Below are 26,465 nucleotides of genomic sequence, written 5' to 3' on the forward strand. Positions count from 1 at the left end.
ATAAAACTAACCAAATATTATTAATAATCACCGGTTATTGTGTTCCGGCTATCGACAACCACAAATTCAATTATTATTCCAGATTTTTAACAGTTAACGATATTATTATGCAATGAATAGAGAAATCACTTAAAACGGTTTACACTATTTTTAATATGTTATGTAAATAAACTGATTATGTGTTTCATAATAATTAATTAATTTTTTATTGCAGAAATAAAAGACGAGTCATACTTTAATCTAAAAATCCAGTAACGTATAAAATCCAGCTTATAATTGGTTAAAGTATCCTAGTAATTTAGCAAACCCTTTTTTCTGTTAAGACATTCAGGTCACCCGTTTAAAATATTTGTTAGATATTGTATGCTATCAGATTTTTGTTTCTATGAATAATGATTTGTGTATTTCACAATAAATTTTTATAATACGATTAACCGGTGACCGGATTCAACGGTTTCGCGACATCTTCGAGACTGGTGTTTTCATTATAAAAATTAATGGATTTAAACCGAAATTGTAAGAAAAGAGAATTCAAAATCAGTTTGGAGGGTTTTTTTTACCTTGATGGTGTGGGGTAAATACAAGAGTTTATGTAATTTTATTTTATTGCTTTTAAATACATAATTACATTGTTGAAGTTCAAGTGTTTTAATTGTCCCATCCCGGTGAAACTAACCGTTTCGGTAAGAACCCGGTCATGGGTTATTCCGAATTTGTGGATTTCTGGCAACGAGTACATCAAATGAACTTTCACAAAGAATTTACACTAACAAACTTGAATGTTTTGTAATAACTCGTAATTTATCTTTTGATAAATACTCTTAGCAGTATTTTTAAATATTTTTATTATTATTGATTTTTAAATCATATAACAAAAAACAAGGAAAATAAATTACATTCTCAGGAGTTACGGAAACTTAGTTAGGTACTAAAATAAGATTTTAACATAAAAAAAACATTTACTGAACAACGAAGAAACAAATAAATTAAACATTTTGTAAGCAAATGTGTACCTACAAAATATAAAACAAACAAATCAAACAATATCCTTAATAAAACAAAATAATTTTAACTCAGATTTTCCAAAAAAAGACCCAAGTAGAAGTCCTTAAAACCACGCTTTACAATAGGAAAATCACTATGAAAAACTGTCGAGTTTTTGTACTTATTAGTTACATAAAACATATTTCTTAATCTGCAATTTGCATTTGTAATTTTATATTTCCGAGAAAACGGTTCATTCATTCCATTCGCCACGCCCCTAATACGTCACGATTTGGTTGAATTTTGAACTTTGTTTGTGACCGTTTAAATTGAAATAGAACATCGTCACGAATCTTGACATCACAATTGTCAGGGCCAAACATTTCGCGTTTTTGTGGAGACGTATTTTTAAACAATTTTATTTTAAAAGTTATGTTTGTAAACGTTTCTCCACAATATTCATATTCATTTTGAAAATACAATTAATTTTTCTAAATCCATTTAACATAAATATATTAATTGGTATTCGTAGTATGAGATATTACCTATTTAGGCATTTTAAAAAATTGGCTTAGTATTATTATTGGCAAATATGTTGTATTATAAATTTTTGTAAAAGGCAGATTTGCCGTTTATTTTAATAAAATAAAGTAAAATATAATATACAAAATAATCAAAATAATATACAAAATAATAATAGAAAAATATAACTAATAACAATTTACACATGTCGAAAAATGGAACGCAGAAAAGTTATATAATAAAACATGGCAATATGTAATTGATAATTTATAGTTATTTTAAAATTCAATTCGGTAATTAATAGATAGTAAAAATTCAATTCGGTAATTAATAGATAGTAAAAATAAATACAAAATTATGCAATAAAGTAATAATAGTAAAACATCTACATATATGGTTGAAAATGTAATATAATAATAATGATAACACTGTTAAAATATATATTTACAAATAATTATGCTTCACTAATAAGTTTATTAAATTATTAAAATAAGTTTCGGTCAGTCGCTAGTATTTTATACCCACCTTTGCATTTTTTTGTTGAGTATTCAAATAAATATAAATGGCGCAGTCTTGTCACTGTAATACAATATGGCGCAGATTTGAATGAATTCGTTCCCGGTTAGAACTGAAAGAGTGATTCGTGGAATTTACAATTAGTTAATTTTATTATTTGGCTAGTTTCGTGAGAGAGCTATAGATATGTACATTTACTCAAACCTATATTATGTTACCTTCCATTGTTACGGGGCAGCATTCCTCAAACTCAAGGACGCCTGTGAGACGTCATATTCGAATATCGGAAATAATTGGCTGAGAACGAGCAAAAACGCTTCGACATTAAACGCACGTTTAAGATAAAAAGTATTGTGATAAGTTGTCCTTTTTGACAGGACACGCTACTTACTTAATGTTTTTAAATCACGAAAAATAAATCGCACAATAAACTGTTACGAAAGTACAATAATTTAAGCACTTATCTGAAAAACATGCATCGAAAACATATTTCATAATCTCCATCATTCCCTTTCTCCACCCAATTTTAATTGAAAAAAATCTCTTATTGTTTTTATGTATAATTCATTTTTACTTTCTATGTTTATTCATTTACATATGTTTTTTTTCTTCTTTTTAATACTAGTATTTTACACGTATCTTATTTAAAAAAAAAATTATAAATGGTATATTCTGTAATTTATTTTTGTTCTTCAATTTTTAATTACTAACGATATATTTTCAAATTTGTATTTAAGCATCAATTTTTATTATTATCGGTATGTTTTCCAATTTATATTTTTGTTTAATTTCTTCATTACTAATTTCATATTTTATAATGTGTATTTGTGGTTCAATTTTTATTATAATCGGTATGTTTTATAATTTATAATAATTGTGTCTCATTTATTTACTATTAATGGCATATTTTATAATTTATTTTTATGATTCAATTTTTATTATTTTTACTTGCATGTTTTCTAATTTATATTTATATTGATTTTTTAAAATGTTATTATTCTTTGAATTTATTAAGCATCATTTAATGAAATAAAAAATAAAAAAAACACACATGAAAAAAATAAGGTCCTTCCTAAACACAGGAATTTCCTAGCTAGTCGGGACCTGAAACAAATAAACTCTGTACATTTTAAAACTGTGAAATACTAAATAAATAAATAAATGGTGTATTGAGCACTGAATGGGTAAACCAAATGCGGTGTATTACGTGCTACACTTACGCTAAGTACAAGTCCAGAAACAATGAAATATTGAACTTTGAAAAACATTTAAATTCTTTATATTACATCCACCTGCTCAAAAATCTAACGCAGGACCTCAAGAATGGTAGTAGAACGAGTCAACCACTTTACAACGAGGCAGACTTATCTACACTAGATGTCCTCATTCTAGATCTGATGGTAGCTATTGAGTCAAAAACAGGTTAAGAGTTTTGGTTATATTTCAGTTTTAGACTCTCTTCTCTATCTGTGTACTATAAGAATATCTAGAACCAACTATCACATGCACTCGCCTATCCCTAGGCTCCATAGATATGGCAATCAGTATGAGAACAAGGCTGATATATTTGGTTCTGGACTTGATAGTTATAAAACGAGTCTGATTTCTTTTTTTCTCTCGCAATATTATTCTTAAACTTTTCTTTATATTTAAAAATGTTTTTCCTTTTATTGTTTCTTCATATTTAAGTATTTATTTCGTTAATATTTTCTTGCTTATGTGTATTTACCCACTTGTTACTGTTGTTATAGTTATGCAATTTTATAATTTTTTGTTATGTTTTTGTATATGTATTTTTTTTTTCATATTTATATTCAATATATATTAAAGGCAATTCATGCCGATTATGTAAAATAAATAAATAAATAATGTGTATTAGTGACTTATTCGTCTTTGTTTACTATTTTTTTAAGGACCATAATAATCTTTTTTAAATCATGTTTTTGTAGATACCGAATTGTATAATTTATGTACATTGTAATTGGCAGTCGTGCTGTATTGTACATTTAAATAAATAAATAAATTTCATAGATAAAACTGTATTTTTCTTCCGCCAGGACAAATAGATAATAATTAGATGTAATAAGTTCAACACACCCCGATCTACCCCGCTATGCAAATTTCAATAGATTAGAATGTATAATTCCAAATACGGTTAATATAATAATGTATATTTACAGTTCTACAGAACACTGAATTGAAAGGAAATTTGTTTTATTTGATAATAAAGCGAATAATTATTAGGTGCTTACCCATTAATAATAACCTCACTTCACATGTTTATCTGAGAGAGCTCTTTCAACCTCTATCACAACATTGACTATCTCTTCTTTCTAGTAACGGGAGAACCCTTTTAATACCCCTTCACCGCTTTAATCTTCTTGCCTCCTCTTTCGCAGTAGTTGCTGCTCGATTGTGGAATACTCTACTCACTAATGTTAGATACGCCGCTTTTTTATATACATTTAAATCAAGATCGAGAGGCCACTATCTAAATGTTTGAGTTGTTGCGTTCTTCTTCTTCTTTCCTTCCCATCCCCTCTCCTCTACTCTTTTAATAGTATAGAGTAAATTTTTGGTTTATTTTTTGTTTGAAATGTTTGTACAACATTATAAGATTCTGCATAATTACCTAGACTACGTCCAAGTACTTGTAATTTTCTCATACTGAATGGTTTAGGTAGGTAGGAAGACATTGCCTTGAGGCAATATGCCCGTCCTTTTAAGTATATAAACTATATATGTATAGAAAGTGTAAAATAAATGATTTAAATTACAAAATATTTAATCAATCGAAAAACTGTACTATATTATTTATATAGTTTAGCAATTAAGCCGTTGATTTTTGCGCTTGCTGTAAAAGTCCTGTGGGCGAGAATCGAGGAAAGCCACGTCAAGTCTCCTAAGGAATCAAGGACTTCAAACATAACAGGCGAACGCGCTAATTACTAAACTACGAGGCGGATTTTCTTCCATTTGATTTCTTTTTTTACGTTTTTTACCTGAAAGCAGTCATCGAGTAAAAAACACTCGTCCAGGATAAAGGTTATATTTCACAAATAGCCGCCTATCCGTCTGGACACAAAGTTTTAGACATTTCCTACTTACTCATCATTAAAATCATAAACATATCTGAGTAATAACAAACATGAGTATGAGTTTCTGTTATGTTTTTGTTCTTTTACGTGCGTTTTATAATGGAAATTGACAAAAAACTAAAAAATATTAGCACTAATTGTTCATTAATTCGTCCCCATTTAGAATATGTTGATTTAATTTTGTCTCCGTACTATCGGAATCATATTGACCATTTAAAGTCTAGCCAGCATCGTTTTTTGAGAAAAATCACATAGTTGCTTAGGTTCGAAAGACGCTGATATAGATATAGAAAAACGTTTACAAATGTCTACATTGGAGAACCGTAGAACAGAGTTGGACTTTATATGTATTTTAAAAATACTGAACTCAATATGTGATGTCTTTTCTCCGTTACAAACAATCTCCTTTCATGTTCACTCCTATGTCACTAAAAACAATAACATTTTGCATGTCGAATCCTCGAAATCTAACTATGGCTTTAATTCCCCAATGTCAAAAATGTGAAGATTAGTAAACTCTTCCAGTGACTTGGAGTTTCTTGGGCTGGATCTTCCCGCGTTTCGCGTACCTTTTGCTAGTGTCAAGAAGAGTGTGGGGGGGAGGGTGTCATGGCTAAACTGAACTACTGCAGGACTATTTAGCTATACCTGTGTTCCAATTTACTCTCCTTATTTTATGTCTTTAGCTTAAGTATTATTTTCGGTATTTATAAATTATTTTTGTTGAAATAACACGTACGTATGTTAACTGGACAAATTAGCTTAGGCCGTTAATAAACAAAGAATATTTATATACAGATATTATATATACGTAGGGCCTTACTTATATAAAATACATTTTAAGGAGAAGTGTACAAGTTTTGGTTATAGAAGAGCCTATTGCAAGAAGTATCTACCATTCAGCGTGTTGTCCAGGTGATTATTGAAATTTATGTTTATGTAATATTTTTTATGTGTAGTATTCTTTAATAATATGCATGCATTCACTTTCTATTTTGTTGTATCCCAACTTAACACAGGGCTCTTGGCCTCATAGAGTAAGGGATACGTTATTATTTGTTGTAATGTGTGTCTTTATATTAATAAATAAAATAAAAACCTGGTATAATATATTGAATCTAGTTGTGGCCCCGTGGCTAGTGTTGCGGACTCACCGATCAGAGGTCCGAGGTTCGAACCCCACTCTACCCCAACTTGATTCCAATTTTCTAATAGTGAGTTATTTACAACTCGTTCAACCAAACCAAAATCAAAATATTTGGGTAAATAATAAGAACGCAAATTTCCTTTTAAAAAAAAATAAAGTTACGCCCAGGTATAGTGGCAGTATAAGGATGGGGATACCATCCTTATCATAGTTGTAGAATAAGGATGGATACCATCCTTATCATAGTTGTAGAATAAGGATGGTATTCCCATCTTTATTTTATCATTATGCCTGGGCGTAACTTTATACCAGGTTAATAAGTAAAGCTTGCAGAATTTAAAACTCTCTAAACATTTTATTATTTCTCTCTGTATATTAAGCCTTTTTTGTATAATTTATTCTCACATGTAAAATAATAAAAAAAGAAGTACATTGTTAAGTCTCCTCGGCACGGGTAAGCCCAGTGAGATCGCATTATTTTTATTATTTATTGTTGTTAATAATATTTTAAAAAATGGATTTAAGAAACAACAAAAAAAATATTATAAAAAAAACCCCCAAGCAAAAATTAGTAACGTTCAAATTGACAACTTTGTAAAAACGGAAATGTCGTAGGTAAGCACCTTATATTATTGAATGCAGTTGTGAAATAAATTTTAATTGCGCGGTTCTCATTCGTATTCACAACTTTATTGAAATACCCGGAATTAGGTGGCAGTCCTTATTAATTTGGACGGTTTCGATTCGTACAGGAATTTGATAATTGCATTTGGAAATCAAACATCGTTTATTGATACTGCTTGTTTGATTAATATTGCGTATCAAAATATATTTCGATATTAACTGAATACAAATCCATTTAAATATCAAAAAAGAGCAGTAAATGAGAGGTAGATATTGATAAAATAACTGATTTGCTCGCGAAGTACTTTTATTAAAATTGAAGGTTAATATATTTTTATTTAGTGTTAAGGATTATAATAATAATAAAAAAATCTTTATTTACCATAATATACAATGTCATAAATACAAAAAAATTAGCAAAAGTCTACATATTTAAATGACGTACTAATTGCCACTAGCAATTTATTACAGTGTAACAAAAACTAAATAAAAAATACAATAATAAAAATTAATTTTTAAAAAAATGTTAAGAAAACACAAACAGTTGAAACATTATACAAGATTATGGTGTTTATTGCTCATATACATTATTTATAATACATGATCTGCCAATTCCATTAAAACAAAGGTACAAGAATACAAAAAATGAATTCTAAAACATAAATAAACAACAATGTTTTGATGTCCAAATGCTTGCCGACTGGCTGGATTTTCTCTCTATAAAGTTGTTCATATTTAAATTATGAAAACTGTGTTAAGTGGCCACTTAAACCAGCCAATGACAGGTCATAAGCCCTGTAAATGCATAGACTTCCCTATTCCCGTCTCAAAAATGTTTTCCCTCTATTTTGCAACAAATTTAAACATAAATGAACACGTCATCATCTTTCTCTTTCCGCACCTAATGGTGCATAAGGAACTGCATTAGTACACCAATCGCAGTGTATCTTTTGATCATAAATGTTACACGAAGGTAAGATAATCAGTCTTACGCTTCAGGTACCAGTCTAGGGAATATAAAATATTCTAGTCTGAAACACCTTTAAATAAACATTTCATGTCAATCAAGTCGGGAATCGAACCCGAGACCTCCTGCATGGTAGGCAAACGCGCTGTCCACTACACCACAAAGCCGACTAAATTAACTAAGAAAAACAAGTGAATAGAGAAACGGATACGATATTATAATATTTCATTGATAAAATTAATTCATAAGCATTTTTTTTCTTTTTTTAAAAAAATATTTATTATGTTTTTTTGATATTTTGATATATTTAGTTTATCTCTGCCTAACTTAAAAAATAAAGTGACTAACAATTTTTTTTTAAAAAGAGCAAATCAACTTCAGGATATTGGGTAAGAATAGTTATAATTTGATTGATTTTTGTATTTTGTTATTGACTACTTTAAAATATGTATGTATTTTAAGTTATTTATAATATGTATATTACGAGTTCATTAATATTTCATACTCGATTTTTTATTTTTTTTTATTTTTGAGCACTCTTTAAACCACATATATATATATATATATAAATGGCAAAAATGCCGTATATAAATAAATAAATAAAATAATAAATACGATAAAAATATAATGTAAATGAAAATTTGTTTTTTTTTGGCTTACTTTAAAAGTCTGTTAACAAATAAAAAATAAAAAAACCACCAAACTTCCTCAATACATTTATTACAGTTTTTATTATATTATATATAAGTTTGGTATTTTTATATTTTAAACTATTCCACTCTACTAAAGAGACTCTTGAAAAGAAGATCTTGTGCTTAGAGAGGGCCTTACACTCAGTTAATAGTGTAAGTATAAGTTTTATAAGTATTTTATGTAATGAATATTTTATTAGTCCTTATAAATCATAAAATTGTTCTTAAAAAATAATAATGATAAAAATAATAAGTTTTAAGTTCACTAGTACTCGACTCGCTCCTTATCATTTATTAGAATCTTTTGGCGTAATACATAAATCTGTTATAAAATAAAGAAGTTAAGAGCCACGGGAAATTGGATAAAAAAAGTGTTTTCTTACGTGCGGTGAAAATTAAAGCATTTATGTAATTGAACGGTGATGTTTCTCGAAAATATACGAAAACATAAATAAAAATTAAATTCGAACTTTGAACGACGTCACGAGTTAATCCCAATCAACCAATGATATACTGCTGTGATAGGTTCCCAGGTTACGGGAAGCCAACCCATCAATCGGCAAAACTCACCGAAAAGAACTTGTGACGTCACAGGCGGAGTAATTTCAAAATCACAAAACTTTTAAAAATCATAATTGCTGATAATACGATTCATACTACTACTGCTATCAACACGCCATTTCCCCGTAAAGCTAGGGTTTCCTAGGACAGCGGTGCCCGTATTTTAACGGCCGTAGTGAACAGTGATGCGGTTGACAGCCGTCGTAACGGTGACTAGAAAGTGATTTCCTATAAAAATGGTGTTGATAACACCGTTAAAAAATAAAACCACTCTCTATTCACCACTACGACGGCTGTCTACCGCATCACCGTTCACTACGGACGTTAAAATACGGGCACCGCTGTCCTAGGAAACCCTAGCTTAAGAGTAGACAGAGAGAATGGACCGCCACACACGTCTATCCTGGCATACATTTCCAGCTTCTTCTACATTCATACATCTTGTCATACATGCCCTTCGGTGCTTTTGACATGATTAGACTTAAGATTTTGGTTTATCTGATCATGCCACGTCTTCCTTGGTCGTCCTCGTCTCCCATTTCCGTTCATTTTCGCCATATATACTTGTTTTACCATTCTTTGTCATCCATTTGTTTTACATGAAAACATTACAAAAAGCCATTTACACGTGGACAACACGATATTATTTTTTAACGGGACTAGACCCTTTTCCACGTGTAAACAGAAATTCGTAGGACAAAAAATTGTCCCTAAACATTGCCATCGAAATAGACGGGCAGGCTATCTCCACGGAACAATAACTACCCTCACGACCGCGTACATTGTCCTAGTGTGAACACGTACGGGCAGGACTCACCTTGTGACAATGGCGATTTACTTAAGGTGAACGTGTCGCTCCCGTACATTTTTTCGGCCATGGAGGCAGAAAAATAGCTCCGAACATATAAACAACCGAACAATGTTATTATTCATCATAATTATTCCTAATGGTGCGTAAGACACTGCATTGTTACCAATCGCAGCTTATTTTAATAATTTTTTTTACACAAAGGTAAGATGACCAGTATTACGCTTCAGGAGCCAGTTCGGGGACTATGACCTTGTTAAATAAATATTTCGTGTTAACCATTTCGGGAATCTCTTGCATGGTAGGCAAATGGGCTGACCACTACACCACGAGGCCAACGATGTTATAAATAATAAATAATAATTAAAGTTTTTTTTAAATATATTTATTCTGCTTGTGTAATTAAAGGTTTTAGGCGTATATATTGTTGTGCTATATTTAGTTATAAAGGTGCTAAACTTGCTTTGTTTCTTTGTTGTTCTCAATATGTGTTATTTTCTAAAAGTTAATATTATTTATGTCCCGAATAGAGTTGTTGTAACTCCTGGGAATGTAATTCAACGTATTATACTTGTAAAATACTTTGTGTTATATGATTTGTAAATAATAAAAAAAATAACAAGGTACGCATATGTTTGCAATATAACAAATGAATGTTTTATTATCAGGTTCCTAAATTCCAAAGCCACTTGTTGCTTTATTGGCTAACGCTACTCATGTAGATAAATTAAAAAGCAATTAATCAGAAGCAGAAATGTACGACGTATTTAGACTGGCGGTTCTTGTGTGTTTTGCTTCATATCCAGTCACGTTTGTAAGATTTAGGTACTACTCGTATGTGTTACCTTGGTCAGATCGGAATGCAAATCAATACATTCTATACATTATAGCAACAGGGCGTACATTTCATTAATTATCCATTATCAAAAATGGTTTGAGTTTGTCCAAATTTTTGTAGTTAAGGACTCGATTCAACCCCCTAGGGAGCTGTTCATATTAACATATTGCAACAGAATTGAAGAATATTTTAGATGATGGAATAAAGAAGACTTCTGAGTTCTCTTATCTAAAATGTTCTTCATCTCTGTTGTAATATGTTAAAATTATCCATTACTTAATGTTAATTTTTGACTATGGGGAGTGCATCACATTTTAAATAAACACCCTATTATTGATCTGAAGTTAATATAAGATTAAATTATTTATTGTTTCAGCATTTAAAAAAAAAAAAAAATGTATATTTGCGTTTTTATGATTTACCTAAATATTTAATTTTGATGACCATTTTCAACGATTGTAACTAACTCACTATTAGAAAATGGAACCAAGTTGGGGTAAAGTTGGATTCGAACCACGGATCTTTGGTCCGTGAGTCCGAGACACTAGCCACAGGACCACGACCCGATTTAAATTCACTTTGTGGAAAAACGTTTTGAATTTATTTAAAATGAAACACTTTGTATTTTTTACCACATAAGAGTTTAATAAATTATAACACAACTAGTTTCAGGTGTTTTGAATTACCCATCATCAAGTGAAAATATAAGCTTTTTAAAAGTACACCTGATGATGGGTGATTCAGAATACCTGAAATTAGTTGTGTTACAATATACTCGTATTTAACTCTTATGTGGTAAAAATAGCTAAGGTAGCCCATGATATCCTTGCTCAGATAAACATAAATGTACCTCGCCGTAACTTGCGTACCAATCCTGTCTTTGCTGTGGGATATTATAAAACTAACATCGGATTCTTTTCCCCTCTGCCAAGGACCTCAGAACAGTGAACGATATCTCACTAAACGGTACTGTCGACGTGTTCCTACAGCAAGGGCAGGCATTTAAGAAGCAAGTGGTGTTGTCTCTCTTGACTCGCGATGTCACACTTGCCATTTTCGCCCAGATTATGCCATATACATACCTTTTGTTGATTATACACTTTGTTCATTTAAGTAGGTTTAAGGAATGTTTAGATTAAGTATTACTCATTAATGCCCATTTATTAGGGCTTACTTAAGCCTGTTGATTGGGTTTAAAAAGAAACACATAAAATTTTACAAATATTTTTTATGATTAGTTTCAAACTTCTTCGTTGATCTGATGAACGAATGAAGACGTATTTTGTAGGAGGCCTTAGTTCACAACAACCTGTATGATGATAATAATGTAATCGATTGTTTACAACTCGTTCAAGAAATTTAAATGTTTTTGAATTCACGACATTATAAAAGGTTCACGTAACTTTATGTACGTGGTACCGTTTGCATAATTTGATCCGCCTTTAAAATGTTAGTAGATACGTGATCAGTAATAAATGTTTAACGAATAATAGTAATATATACGACAGGGTCTTGCTCATTAAATATTAAATTCAATTGGAGTAAAAGAGATAAAGTTTTATTTGAAATGATAATTGTTTTGTGTACCTATACGCAGATTTAACAATATTTTTTTTGCGTCGGACACGCTCTAGCATAAACAATATTATCGCGTGTGTATATATATATATAAATATACAGTGATTTAAAAATTAACTTTTGGTTAGAGATATTTTAAGAAGTTTTCTTTGAGAACAGAATATGGATATTTAGGGTTTATGATCTGTCATTAGTTTATTTATGTGATCACTTTACACACTGTCTAACATTCACAAATCTTCAAATGATTGAACATTTGTAAATGTTATTTTTTGTGATGTCAAAAACCTTTATTGATGTTAATGAAATTATGCTTGATTATTTTATTTATTACAAAACCTTTGAAAATTATTTACAAAAAATCTACAATGCTTTGAGGATGTCAAAATGTTTATAGACAGGCTGGATTTCCTCTCTGGGGAGTTATTTAGAGCTAACTCTCCAAGGAAAAAATCCAGCCAGTCTACAAACATTTGGACAAACTTAAAAACCATTGTTGATTAAAATACGTGGCATAAGAAGAAGTCTAAAAATTTAAACATTGTTTTCACAAGTTGCCTAGTTGGTAAAATGATTCAACTGGATAAATCTCACCGATATGATAAAGGTTTTTAGTCTTTTACTTTGCAAAATTCAACAGCTGGAAGAGTTCGCTATCCTACAAGGGGATGTGAAGGTTTCAAACTACTCAAAACGAGAATCCAGGCAACTTAAAACAATCTGTATAATAAAAAACTTAAATTGTTTAATGAGTTGCCAAAAGATATTAGGGATGCTGGATCTATTGCATCGTTTCGTAGGATAGCGATGATTTTTGTTAAAAACATACATTCATATTTTTATTTATTTGTTTATTTAATGCACAAAATACACAATTTTATATAGACACAATTATATATTTTTTATGTCCCGACTTGTAAGAAAATTCCGTTTTAAGTCGAGACTCTTCGATATATAAATCAAAAATATTCATTTACATATTAAAACAATATACAAACAATTAAAACAATATGCAAAATAATCAAAACAGTATACAAAATAATAATAGAAAAACATAAATAGTAAAAATTTATGTCGAAAAATGGAATGTAGAAAAGTTATATAATAATACGTATGACAGTGATATACACATATACGTATATGGATAATAATGAAGACAGCAGCGTTGTTATATATTTATTCCCGAAGCAACTCATACAGTGGTCTCTACCCCTCGATACAATCCAATTATGGATCTTTATTTTAAATATAGACGTTGTTTTGGAAAACTTAATATGTTCATCCAAGACGTTGAACACTCTTGGAGCTATGTATGAAAAGTGTCTCCGAGCAAACATCGTACGTGTTCTCGGTATTAAAAATATATAGATAGAGTGTCATCGGAAAGCTTCTGGATTTTATAGCAATGTTTTGTTTTTAAAATTATTTTTGCATTTTTATTGCTATAGTTAAGGTATAACTAGGTGTTTAAATTTTATTCACACAATTATAAAAAAAAAAACATTTTAAATGTGCGTGGATTTTTACTTTGTTGTACTAAAAACCTAATTCCTGAGCAAATGATATTTTGTTCGTAAGGAAAAGGATCAAAGAAGCTGTAGGTAGGTACCAAAGCTTTTTGGAAGCAAAAATAGTGGTGGGAAGGTTCTATCAAATCTAAAGTGACATGGGCATTCTTGATCTTTTGTCATCTCGGCGCAGCGCTACACTTCAAATTTACAAATCACTGGGGAACAATTCTTGTCAAATGTTAAACATAGTTTATCGTCGCTCAAATTGTGGCCAAGAGATTTAACTCTTTCAAAAACATAGAAGATTCTAAAATTCAATGTACTTTGGAAGGGTTTACTAGTTGAAACAAATTCTATAGGGACATGGTTAAGATGACAATTTATTGTTTAAGTATCTGCAGAGACTTTAAAAGAGATAAAATGATTGTTGATAAGTTATTATAATTTCGTTAAAGATCTAATGATTATATATTGATTAAAACATTAAAGGTTGAATTATTTTTAAATACACACATTTATAGGAAAATGCATATAACCACAATAAAATCGGTGAACGCGCATTAGATGTTCATAAAAAAAAAACTAGTAACCCACCTGTTTACTCAGTAAACATTGAATAAAATCTCAGCACATAATGAAAAATAAATAGATTTACTTATGTGTTAATATAAATTTTATTTTATTAGTTACAATATTGTAAAAAATCACAATTGTAATACGCCTTTCAGAAACGCAAGAGAAAAACGGTGATGTAAGAAAAAAAATCCTTTAAAAAAAATTAAAAAATATAAATTAAGGCTCAAAAATTGTTTTCCGAAACTTTACTGTGAATTAAATTGATAATTGCAAAAAAATCCTTTTCTTAAAGCACCATGATGTACAAAAATAGCTCAACGTAAGTAATATATATAATTCATTACGATTATATTACAATAACTATTCGGAAATACATATTGAAGAACAACTTTACTAAAATAAAATAAAATATGTTCCTAAGATCCTAATGATATGATTTAAAAAGGATAAAGCATTGTTAACATGGATTTATGAAAAATTGAGAAAATCGCACGTAAGTTATGGTTTAAAATACGTTGTGTATGCAAACGATAAATTCGTTTCTGTTTCTGAAGTGCGAGATCTAGGCGTCATCTTCGATCAAAAGCTGTATTTCGTCAGCCACATAAACTGCATAGCCCATTAAATCCTTAAAAATGCTAAGCTATATTTTGAGAATGACAAAGGATTAAAAAAATATCACTACTTTGAAATTGATGTACACATCTTTGGTTTGGAACCAGTTGGAATACAACTCAACTATATGGACTCCGTATTATGGTTCTTACAATAGCAACAAAGATTGTACTACCAACCACAATGCAGAACCAGCCTGCCAATGATTATACCGGTAGGTAGAGCAATTGCGTTATTCAATCGTATCGCCTCGGATTTCGATATATTTCACGATAGTGGATTACTCTTAGGAGAGCAATTTCCAAATTGTAATATGTTTGTTAATTTTACATGACTTTTTTCTCTTTTCTATTTGATAAATCTGATTTGTATATTTTGTTATGTGTTGAGAATTAATTGGATACTCTGTAATGTTCTTAATGTAACTATAAATAAATGAAATATTCTAGAAAGAGTTCAAAATATTTTTTTAAAATACGTTGACTTTAATCTTAGAATCAGATATGAATTTATTAACTATGACTTTTTATTAAATACTTTGAACTTGTTGAAACTTTCTGAGATAAGAAAAATTATAGACTTACTGAATTTATTTAAGATTGTAAACTTTACATGAAACTATCCTAATCAATTAGCACTCATTAACTTCAAGGTACCTGGACGAAGGACTCGTCAAGCACCTCCGTTTAGTTGCAACAATTTGTGAATAGTATACTCATATAATGCTATTCTGAATCGACTCCATGTTTCCGAATCCATTCTGACCTTGCTGATATTTTTAACATAAAGTAAAGTTTATATAAATCAACTCTATTCAATCATTTCAAAGATGGTGATCCATAATTTACATTTTTTAGATTACAGTGCTTTCCATGTTTACTTTTGTATGGGCACTATTGTCTACCATATTTACGTGTATACTTAAAAAAAAAAACAGTTTAATTGTTATTATTATTACTATTTTTTTTATATTTAAAAATTTTATTTTTTTTGAAACAAAAATTTTTTATTTTATTTAATATAAAAATATTTTGTACCTCTTAAAGGAAAAAAATATTCAAATTCTTTTCCTTTTAAAATTTTATCTGAACACATTGTTTAATTATTTTGTAAATATCTAAATATGTTCTTTATACGAAACAGTTGTGTTATAGTATTTGTGCAACATAATACTTTTCAATTTGATTTTTATGTTTTTCACATTATATTGAAGTGTTTACATTTTTTAAAATATAATATGTATCTTTTTAAGGTAAAAAGCACTGCGTGCTGTGTGTATTAATAAATAAATAAATAATTAGTACTTAAGACTCGGTGGCTACTCTCAGGTAAAATTCTGAATAAGGAAATCGAGTGCAGATAAGTACCCTTGAAGTATAGTGGTTGGCGCGTTCAACCAACACGTTAGGTGATCTCAAGCATGCATATATCGATATCAAATATTGATTAAAACTGTGGTCCTGCAATCTAACAATTCATGTTTCTGGACTTGCAATCGAGACGTAAGGCTAATCGTAAGTATACGTAAGTAAGTAAGGATAATTGAACGCTCGATGGTACATATAGCACTGCATTGGGTGTACCAATGCAGTGCTATATGTACCGTCGGGGTGAGCAGGTGTACGATGACGATGTGATTTTTACACGAAAAAGTTGAATATGCCATGGGCTCCGATACTGTTTGATATGGAAACCTGTGGTATGGTCGTGACTGATCTGACCATGGAATGACCTCGTCATCTCAAAATGTTACTCCTTTATATGTTACTTCACATTCCATCCAGGGGTGCTGGAAACACATTATTTCTGGCCAAATATAATTAATATCCGTTATCTGACATATTAATTGGCACAAATTATTTATTTAAAAGAAAACCAATAGCAAATCTAATGCGTTGAATAAATAGCATTAATAAAAGAACACGTGCACTGACGTTCGTATTCAATTCCATGATAATGTAAATACATATATTTTTTTATTTATAATAAAATATTAATTTGAAGCACAAACTTTTTGGATATTCAATATGTATTTAAAAAAAAGAAAAAAAAAGGTTCTGAGGTTGGCACTTTCTTTTAAACAAGCCTTTATATATATATACATTTATATATATAAGATAGAAATAAGTAAATTTTGAAGTCAAATTAAATTTTGACATAACTGTCTCACTAAGTTCTGCCCTATTAACATACAAGAGTATCTAGGCGTAAGAAAGTTGCCACTATTAAAAAATAATTAGTTGTTAAATTTTTGCTCTTTAAATTCACCAACATCAAAAGATAGAAGAATTGGAGAAATAGATATTCAAATACAGACAGAATGGTAATGGTATTCAGTATGTGGAGTGGCTACCCAAACCAGACATTGACAGGTCATAAGCCCTGTAGATTTCTAGACTTCAATATTCATTATGTACATTCTTAAAATAACATTCGTATTTTTTTAAAATCATCATCATCATTCCCCTTTCCGCACCAAATGGTGCATAGGGCACTGCATTGGTACACCAATTGCAGTTAGTCTTGATTATTTTTGTAACATGAAGGTAAGATGATCAGTCTTACGCTTCAGGTACCAGTCCAGGGACTATGAAATATTCTAGTGAGAAAAATACCTATTAAAAAAAAATTTCATATAAACGATGTCGGGAATCGAACCCTAGACCTCTCGCATGGTAGGCAAAAGCTCTGATCATTACACCACGAGGCCAACTTTTTTTTTTAGTAAAAAAAACAAATTTTACAAACAACTAATTAAAGGAAAATATAAAAAAACAAAACAACCATATTTAAATAATGACTGGAGACTTTAGTTAAATAAAATAATACTTAAATACAATATATACTTAAATATAATGCAATACAATACTTAAATAAATAATACTACTAAAATAAAAAAATATATATACAGAGATACCAAATGAGAATAAAATTAATCAGGTGTTACCATACCTAAATTGTATCCGTTTTTTCCAAATTTAAAAATGAACAACAAAAGTGAAACAAAAGGTAAAGATAATACGCCATTCAAAGGAAAATTTTCTGCTTTACAAGATGTTGCATTCACTTTTATATTAAATATAATATTTTATTTGATTACGAGCCTTCAAAATGGAATGTCAAGTAGACGAAACAGAGCAATCACGTTTAATCGAGAGAATAAAACTGCCAAAGCTACTCGCAATATTTGCGTGGTGTACGTTGAAGATGCTATGAATTATTGACTAATTTGTTGTAAAATAATGAAGAGGAATACATTATTGACCATTTTTTTGCTGTGTCCTCATGTTATCTTTACTTGAAAGAAAACGGACACAGTTAATGTTAACATTCAAAACAACTGGATTGAATCACCTAGACAGCTGTGAATATTAACATATTACAACAGAGATGAGGAAATCTTAAGAAAAATAAATATAGAAGACTAAACATTCACAGGGCTTATGACCTGTCATTGGCTGGTTTAAATTGCCACTTTACACACTGTGTAACATTCACAGTTCTGCTTCTTCTGTAGTTTTCTATATTCCCTTCTCTAAAGAGTTCGTTATCTCTGTTGTAATATATTAATGTTCACAGCTTTCTAGGTAGTTCAATCCATTTCTTGTCTACTAAAATTAAGACAAACTCAAAACATTGTCAATACATAAGTACTGGAAAAGAAACAAAACAAATTTGGTATTTACAAAGAAAACTGAAAACTGAAAAATTACACCGAACAGAATTAAAAACATGGATATTTACGATAAAAAAATTGGCTTAAAAAAGGACCCCCAGGGTGAACAGAAACAGAGGATCCGATGACCACCCCCATAAGGGGAGGATAAAACAAGATAACTTATGCCTTTCGCTTCGAAGAATGTATAGTCCCAACTGCATTAGCAAAATATCCAACGACAAAAATGATTAAGCGCATTTGAAAAAAAAAGTATATTTACAGAAAAATTATATGATTTTGGGATTCCTACATAAATGAGTGTCAGCCACGTATGAATTGAGCGTTTTGTAAAAACGGCGTAAATAAGCACCGAATATTTTAAGATTCTACACGTAACGGGATCTATCTGTTGAATTGAAGAAATGGATGTGAAAAAATAAACAAAACCGTACGTTTTATGTAGTTTGTAAAATGATCACTTAAATCTTCAAACGACAGGTCAAAAGCCCTGTAAATGCATATGAATGTATATTTTCTTTTAAAAAATGTTCTCTATCTCTATACACCAATCTTGAAAACTTCCTAGTGGTGATAATCAGTCCTTGTCTACAAGCATTCATACACACTCAAAATATTGTAAATTGGTAAATATTTTCATGTCTAATCTAATTATTTTGTTTTGATTGGTGTATGAAAAACGCGCACATAAAAAACAATGGATATTTTTTTTTGTTGCTGACGCCGAACTAAGCGACGTGTAAGCAGGGTTCAAGGATTTCCACTAATTGACAGGTTTCTAAATATGGCACACATACAGGTACACGCGTTTGCACATAAAATGCATGATTTATTAGTCAGATTAATGAATTTATGCTTAATTTTCGTGAATCGTAAAATAAAATAGCGAAAACCTAGCCAATTATCACAAGTATAAAATTTAAGTGCTTCATTTGTTTATTGCATTTACTACGCCTAAATTAGAGAGATCTCAATTAATATGGAGAGACTTCCTTTGAGAAGGCAGTATAGATAATATTGCGACGCAGCAAACTCCGATGACAACTATCATCAAGCGGAGGCGATACGTTTGGCCTGGCCATATACTGCGGATGACTCCTGAGAGCCTTGCCTACTTTACAAAGCATCAGGTTCTCGACGTCCTGCACGCCCGCTGATCACTGTTTGTCAGCAGTTTATGTCAGAACTTCGGGACGAGAACCTGAATTGGGAGGACACAAAGAAGTTGGCAGCCGGTAGAGATGCATAGCGGCTCTTTTTGTATATCATATGCTCCAATTAGGGAGCGGACATGGAATGATGATGATAACGATGTATACGAGAAGAAGATAAGGCATTTATAAGCCCATAACTCTATACTCCCCTCATTAAGAATTTCTAAGGCCCGGGTAAGTTGATTAATAATATTTTTAGTTTTTCCAAATTTTTGTAGACTAGGACTAGATTCAACTCCCCGGGGAGCTGTTAATATTAACATAGTACAACAGAGATGAAGAACATTTTAGAGAAGGTTACATTGAAATCTAGGCATCAACAGGGCTTATGCCTTGTCATTGGCTGGTTTAAGTGGCCACTTTACACACTGTGTAACATTCACAATTTTGCCCATTGCGTTGCGTAGTATGTAGGTGATATAATTTAATTAGATAAATTTCACCCGCATAAATAAAGGTTTCAGTTTTTTCACTTTACAAACATCAACAGATGAAAGAATTGAAGGAATATAAACATGGACAGAATGGTGAATGATACACAGTGTGTAAAGTGGCCACTGAAACCAGCCAACGGTAGGTCATAAGTCCTGTAGATGCCTAGACTTCTATGTTACCTTCTCTAAAATGTTCTTCATTTCTGTTGTAATATGTAACAAAGTGAATTTTTTTGATGACGCTGTTGACTATATTGATATGATGGCTAGATATAAAAGCCATCAATGATAGCAGGACACTTAATAATAACTTATGGCGAGCACTCTTCAAGTGGATCGGAAGGTCGGTTGACGACCGAAAACAATCCGCCTTCTGCTGATTTTGTGTGGCTCCTTCGTCATCAGAGCAAATGCGGAGAAGTTTCTAAAACAGGCAACAGCCAAAACATCCCACCAAATCCATTCATATTTATTTATTTATTTATTTATAGACGGCATTTCTGCCATTTACATATATGTGGTATAAAGAGTGCTTAGAAATAAAAATATTAAAAATAAAAAAAATCGAGTATGAAATATTAATATACTCGTACTATACACATTATTAATTACTTGAAATACATACATATTTTAAAGAAATTATACAATAACAAAATACATTAATCAATCAAATTATAACTATTCCAACCCAACCTTCTGAAGATGATTTGCTCTTTTTGATAAAAATATGTTGGTCATTTTATTTTTTAAGTTAGGCAGAGATAAACTAAATATATCAAAATGTGATGCATATTCATTCCCGGTATTCTGTAATCTAACAATAGGTGAATTATATTGAGCTACCGTTCGAGAATTTTGACAATAACATATTGTAGATGTTCTGCTTAATCTAGGTGGTACATAGAATGAAATCAATTTCAGTAGATCAGGGGTATCAAACATTGGTTTTATTATTTTATATAAAGTCATAAGATCGGTCGATGTTCTTCGTTCTTGCAATTTAGTTAATTTAAGAGAGTCTAAAATTTTGTTATAATTTAATTGATTAGTAGAAAAACCCATCTTAAAATTAATATATCTAAGAAATGTATTCTGAATTCTCTCAATAGAATCTGAGAAAGTGATTTGATAAGGTGACCATATTGGAGAATTATAATCTAGTTAGCTTCTAACAAGAGATGTGTAAAGATATTTTAATGTGTTTATATTATTAAAATCTTTTCCGGTTCTAAGTACAAATCCTAATAATTTTACAGCTTTGTTAGATATTTTAATAATGTGCTCTTTAAATAATAATTTTTAATCGAACAAAACTCCCAGATCGCTCACGGTAGAAACATCAGTAATTTTAATTTGATTTAACATGTAATTAAATAGAATCGGATATTTTATTTTATAGAATCTCATAGCTTGACATTTGCTTATATTGAGTTGTAATTTATTTTGTTGGCACCAGATGTTTAATTTGATTATAAACACAAAAACTTTTAAAGGTTTTTATTCGACGTAAATTAAGAAGTACGTTAGTTTTTTGAACTCAACAATAAGGATCTGATTCTACAGAGAAGAGTAAATACTTTTCATTCATTTTAAGAGTTAAGATTTTTCCATTTATTTTTAAATTGGTTAAAACTTCTACTGAATGTGTAATTTTTTTATTTTTCTTTTCTAAATTTTGTATAAAATATAAAGTATGTTCCTTAAAAAAATAATTAAACCAAATACGTTCATATTATAGGTTTTGTAAAATGCAATTTTTCTGTTTATGTTAATAAAATAAAATAGCTTAGAGTGGTTGCAAATCACCACTTGGAACACTTAAAACACCTAATGACAGGTATAAGCCCATTAAATTACTTCCATTTTCCCTGATAATTAATTCGTCTATACTGAGATATTTGTCTACAATTATTTGCAAGTACTCAAATAAGTATAGAGATCGTGGGCAGAATAAGGTGGTCTTTGACCGACTTAATGACTTGCAGATGAATGATGAAACAAATATTGAAGGTGAATTGTGTGGAGTTTTGCCTTCAACTTGTTACCTGTTTTATGTACAAGTGCCTGACTATTTCAACAACAAGCCATACATAACTATTACGAACTAATTATTTGTATAACTTTCGTCAATCATTACTAGGCTGATAGTAAATTGTCCAAGAAATTGGTCAATAGAGATGTTGTCAAATACTTGGAATTACTATCGCCCATCACATAAATACTAAACTACGTAAACTCGAGACAAGATCTAGACTTTTTTGGTGCAAGTCTTTATAGTTTTAAAAATTCACTAAGATAGACCAGATCTTGTCTGGAGGTAGTAATTTTTTTTTTTTTTGTCCTAGCTTTAATGTTATTTAGTTGTATTTTATTTTATTAGTGCCTGTATCTATTATAAGAAATTGTATTTACCATCGTTAGAATGGGCTGCATAAGTCCGTCAAATAAATAAATAAATCCGTTCAATGTGGAACTTCAGCCTTACGTAAAATTAAACACAATTTTTTTTGCTACGCGCGGTAAAAGTTAAAACATTTAATTGTACCGCAAAGTTTTTTGAAAATGTACGAAAAAAATATTGCAATAAAAAACGAACTACGTATGAATAAACCCATAGATAAGAGAGTTGTGAAAGATTTTCGGTTTACTTACTGTCAACGGACCAATCAGCAGAACTGACTGAGAAGAAGCGGAAGAGAACTTGAGACGTCACACGCGGATTAATTTCAAAAATACGAAACATTAAAAAAGCCTAGCGCTGATAATACGATACATATTTTTATTTTAAATGGCTTAGTTTAGCAGCCTATTAACAAATGCACTGAACTTCCTTTTTATAATGTATCATTTTTTGTCCAGAATGTGTAGATTATACAGGGTGGGCCTTAACTATGTTCGCGGTTTGTTTCGTAATTTTTTCAATAATACGCAGGGCTAGCGCGGTGCGAAGGGTAGCGTTAGATGCGCTATTTCATGGAATTTTTAGTCGCCATGAAGCCATTCACGGGAAAGCAACGCGCGTCTTGTGTTCGAACATATTACGTAAACAATTATTCCGTGACGATTTCGAGACAAATGTACGGCGCTCACTTCGGTTTACGAGACATTGAACAAGCACCAAGCGCAGTCTATTCAGGAATGGATCAAAATGTTTGAGACAACCGGCTCAACTGTAGGAATAATGAATGAAGGCTACCCGAAGTCGGCGAGAATACGAGAAGTTATTTAGCATGTTAGTGAATCAGTAAGGAAAAATCTGCGACAACTCGCAAGAAAAGCCAAGCCTTACACAACAAGAGGACCACTTAATAAAAAAATAAATGCAATGATTAACATATCCACATATAAAATTTAACTGATGTAAACGTTGAAGCCGAATGATACCGATCTTCGACCGTTTGAAGGAGATGTTTCCGGGAAACTCATTTCTTAGGAGGATACATTGAGTGACCCCCACGGAGCCCTGATCTCAGCCCGCGTGATTTTTTTTGTGAGGATACTTAAAATCAAGAGTCTATTAAAACAATCCAACAACAATAAATCAGTTAAAATAAAACATTGTATGGGAAATTAACGCCATCCCACGGGTAAATTTTTAACGTGATTTTTGATAATTTGCGAATCCGCTTTAATCAATGTCAACAAGCTGGTGGAACTCACTTGGACAATATATTTTTTTAAACTTAGATATTATTAAAATTTCCATTTATTGTAGTTTCTGAAAATATAAATAAAACATTTGAAAGTTCTACAATTATTTAATTTTTGGCAATTGAAACTAGGTATACAGTTAAGGCCCACCCTATACAATATTATTGAAAGCACGGACATTGACATATTTGAAGGCAGATCGTTTAAGTTTGTACTATAATTCAATAATAATTTTAACATTTATTTTATTGCAATCACTATTAATTCAACACACTACAATGGAGATGGAGAACATTTAAGACACGAAAATATGAAAGTCTTGTCATTTACAGAGCTTATAACCTGTCATTGGCTGGTTTAAGAGGCCACTTTACACACTGTAACATTCACCATTTAGCCTATTTAAGAAAATCCATATTTCTTTAATTCTTCCATCTGTTGATTTTCTCTCATTAGGAGTGTAATCCAGCTTTTTTATTTTTCATTTCATTCAACACATATTCGTACTATTTTTCAATTAAAAAAAATGTTTTTATAAATGTGTGTGCATGTACTTGATGAAATACTTTTGAAAAATGTTTTTTAAGTGAATATCAACCATTAAATCTTTTAGTATATTTTTTCATTGTTTGTAAACTAAATAAATTAATACATTAAAATAATAAGCACCATTCACTAAGAGTTTTTTGTTGTCATAGCGATTTAGACTCACCTCCAGGAGCATATTCTTTTCAATAACTTTTTTGTTCATAAATATATCAAAATTATTAAAATATTTTTCTGCCGAATTCTTTAAATGTTAATTGACATTTGTCTTTGTTTTTCCCCCGTGCAAATTGCAAACATTACAGTTCGCCGCCTTACAGTTTAATGCTTATTGATATGTTGCTCAGTTTGCAAGTTTGCTTTTTGCTATTTGGAAGCCTATTTCCAGCGATAGCTAAGTTTCTAAATAAAAATCATACATATTCAAATATGGTACATTTTAAAAGGGTGTCTTTGAGTGTTTGTATGACAATAATTGTACAGGTGTGTTTGTGTAAGAGTAAGTGTTCCGCTGTGTGTAAGCATGTGCATCATTAAAAAGCAAGTGGGAGTGTATCGACTTACAGACAGACTTTCTTAATCTGTAAGTCTTTATGTCTATAAGTCATTAATCTTAATCTGTAAGTCTTTATGACTTATAGACATAAAGACTTACAGATTAAGAAAACCAAAACAAAGCCAGTATCTTATTTACTTCTGAGGCACTAGTAAACAATGAACACAATAAAAATCATAGAGCTTTACTTGCAAAACTGGTATAAAGTTACGCCTCGGCGTAGTGGCAGAATAAGAATGGGAATACCATCCTTATTCTACCACGACAATAACAATTTTATTCACATCCTAATTTAACCAGTATGCCTAGGCGTAACTTTATACCAGGTTTACAAGTAAGGCCTATAATGAGATATCCTCTAGCGTAAATGACCATGTACCAAAAAGCAGAGTTACTTTGGCCAAGATGCATTTCTCTGTGGTAGGTCCAAGGATCTTCAACTTGCTGGATCGCTCGATAAAGGTGTCTGAATCCTTTTCGAAATACAAATCTAGTTGGAATATTCAACAATACTTGTTCAATACTTATTCGAGTATGTATTAAACTGGATTCCATTCCATTGGGAGTTGTAAAGACTGAAATAAAATTTATTATTTATAAAAATATACACATTTTATCGCGATACTCCTAGAATTTTATGAAGGTTTTTTTTATTGTTTTCTCTAAAATGACATGAATTTATATTTTTTTTACTTTACGAACTTTTTTTATTTTTGTCAAACAAGATAATTTTATGCTTCTATACAGAAATAAATCTCGTAATAAAATATTTATATACATAATATAATAACAGTATTTTTAAATTTGCTATTTGAGTTTGGTAAAATATACACAATAATGCTTCTTTATGGTGCATTTAATCAAACATATATTTTTGATGTATTTAGTTTTCAACTTTATATAAATTTAACTTCTCCGTGTCTAGGGGGACGGAGAGTACCGTTCTGTGTGTGAATTATAACTAGAATCTCAGAGGAGTGCATTCGGCTCGATGTCTACTCTAAGTCCGCTTCGTAGGGTAGTGTTTGGCACGTTCACTCACCATGCTTGAGATCCGCAGTTCGATTCCAGGGACGGCTAACATAAATATTTGGTTTAAATGTGGTTTAAGACTGCAATATTTCACCATATATATATATATTTTTAAAATTGTTAAATTCCCTTCGTGTTGCTGCAGATATCCTAACCTAGGCCAAGAAAACATACTATAATGAGAAATTTCACGGCTGCGGAAATAACATCAAGGCGACATGGATCCAAATCAATAAGGTGATGGGAAGAAAGGAAAAAGCCGATTGTGACGAAATATTGGAAAAATACTTTTTGAAAACGGAATCTATAGAAGATACAG

Source organism: Micrasema longulum, unplaced genomic scaffold (genome assembly GCF_059751315.1).
Source record: "Micrasema longulum isolate JH-2025_06_02 unplaced genomic scaffold, ASM5975131v1 h1tg000546l, whole genome shotgun sequence".
Taxonomy (NCBI): Eukaryota; Metazoa; Arthropoda; class Insecta; order Trichoptera; family Brachycentridae; genus Micrasema; species Micrasema longulum.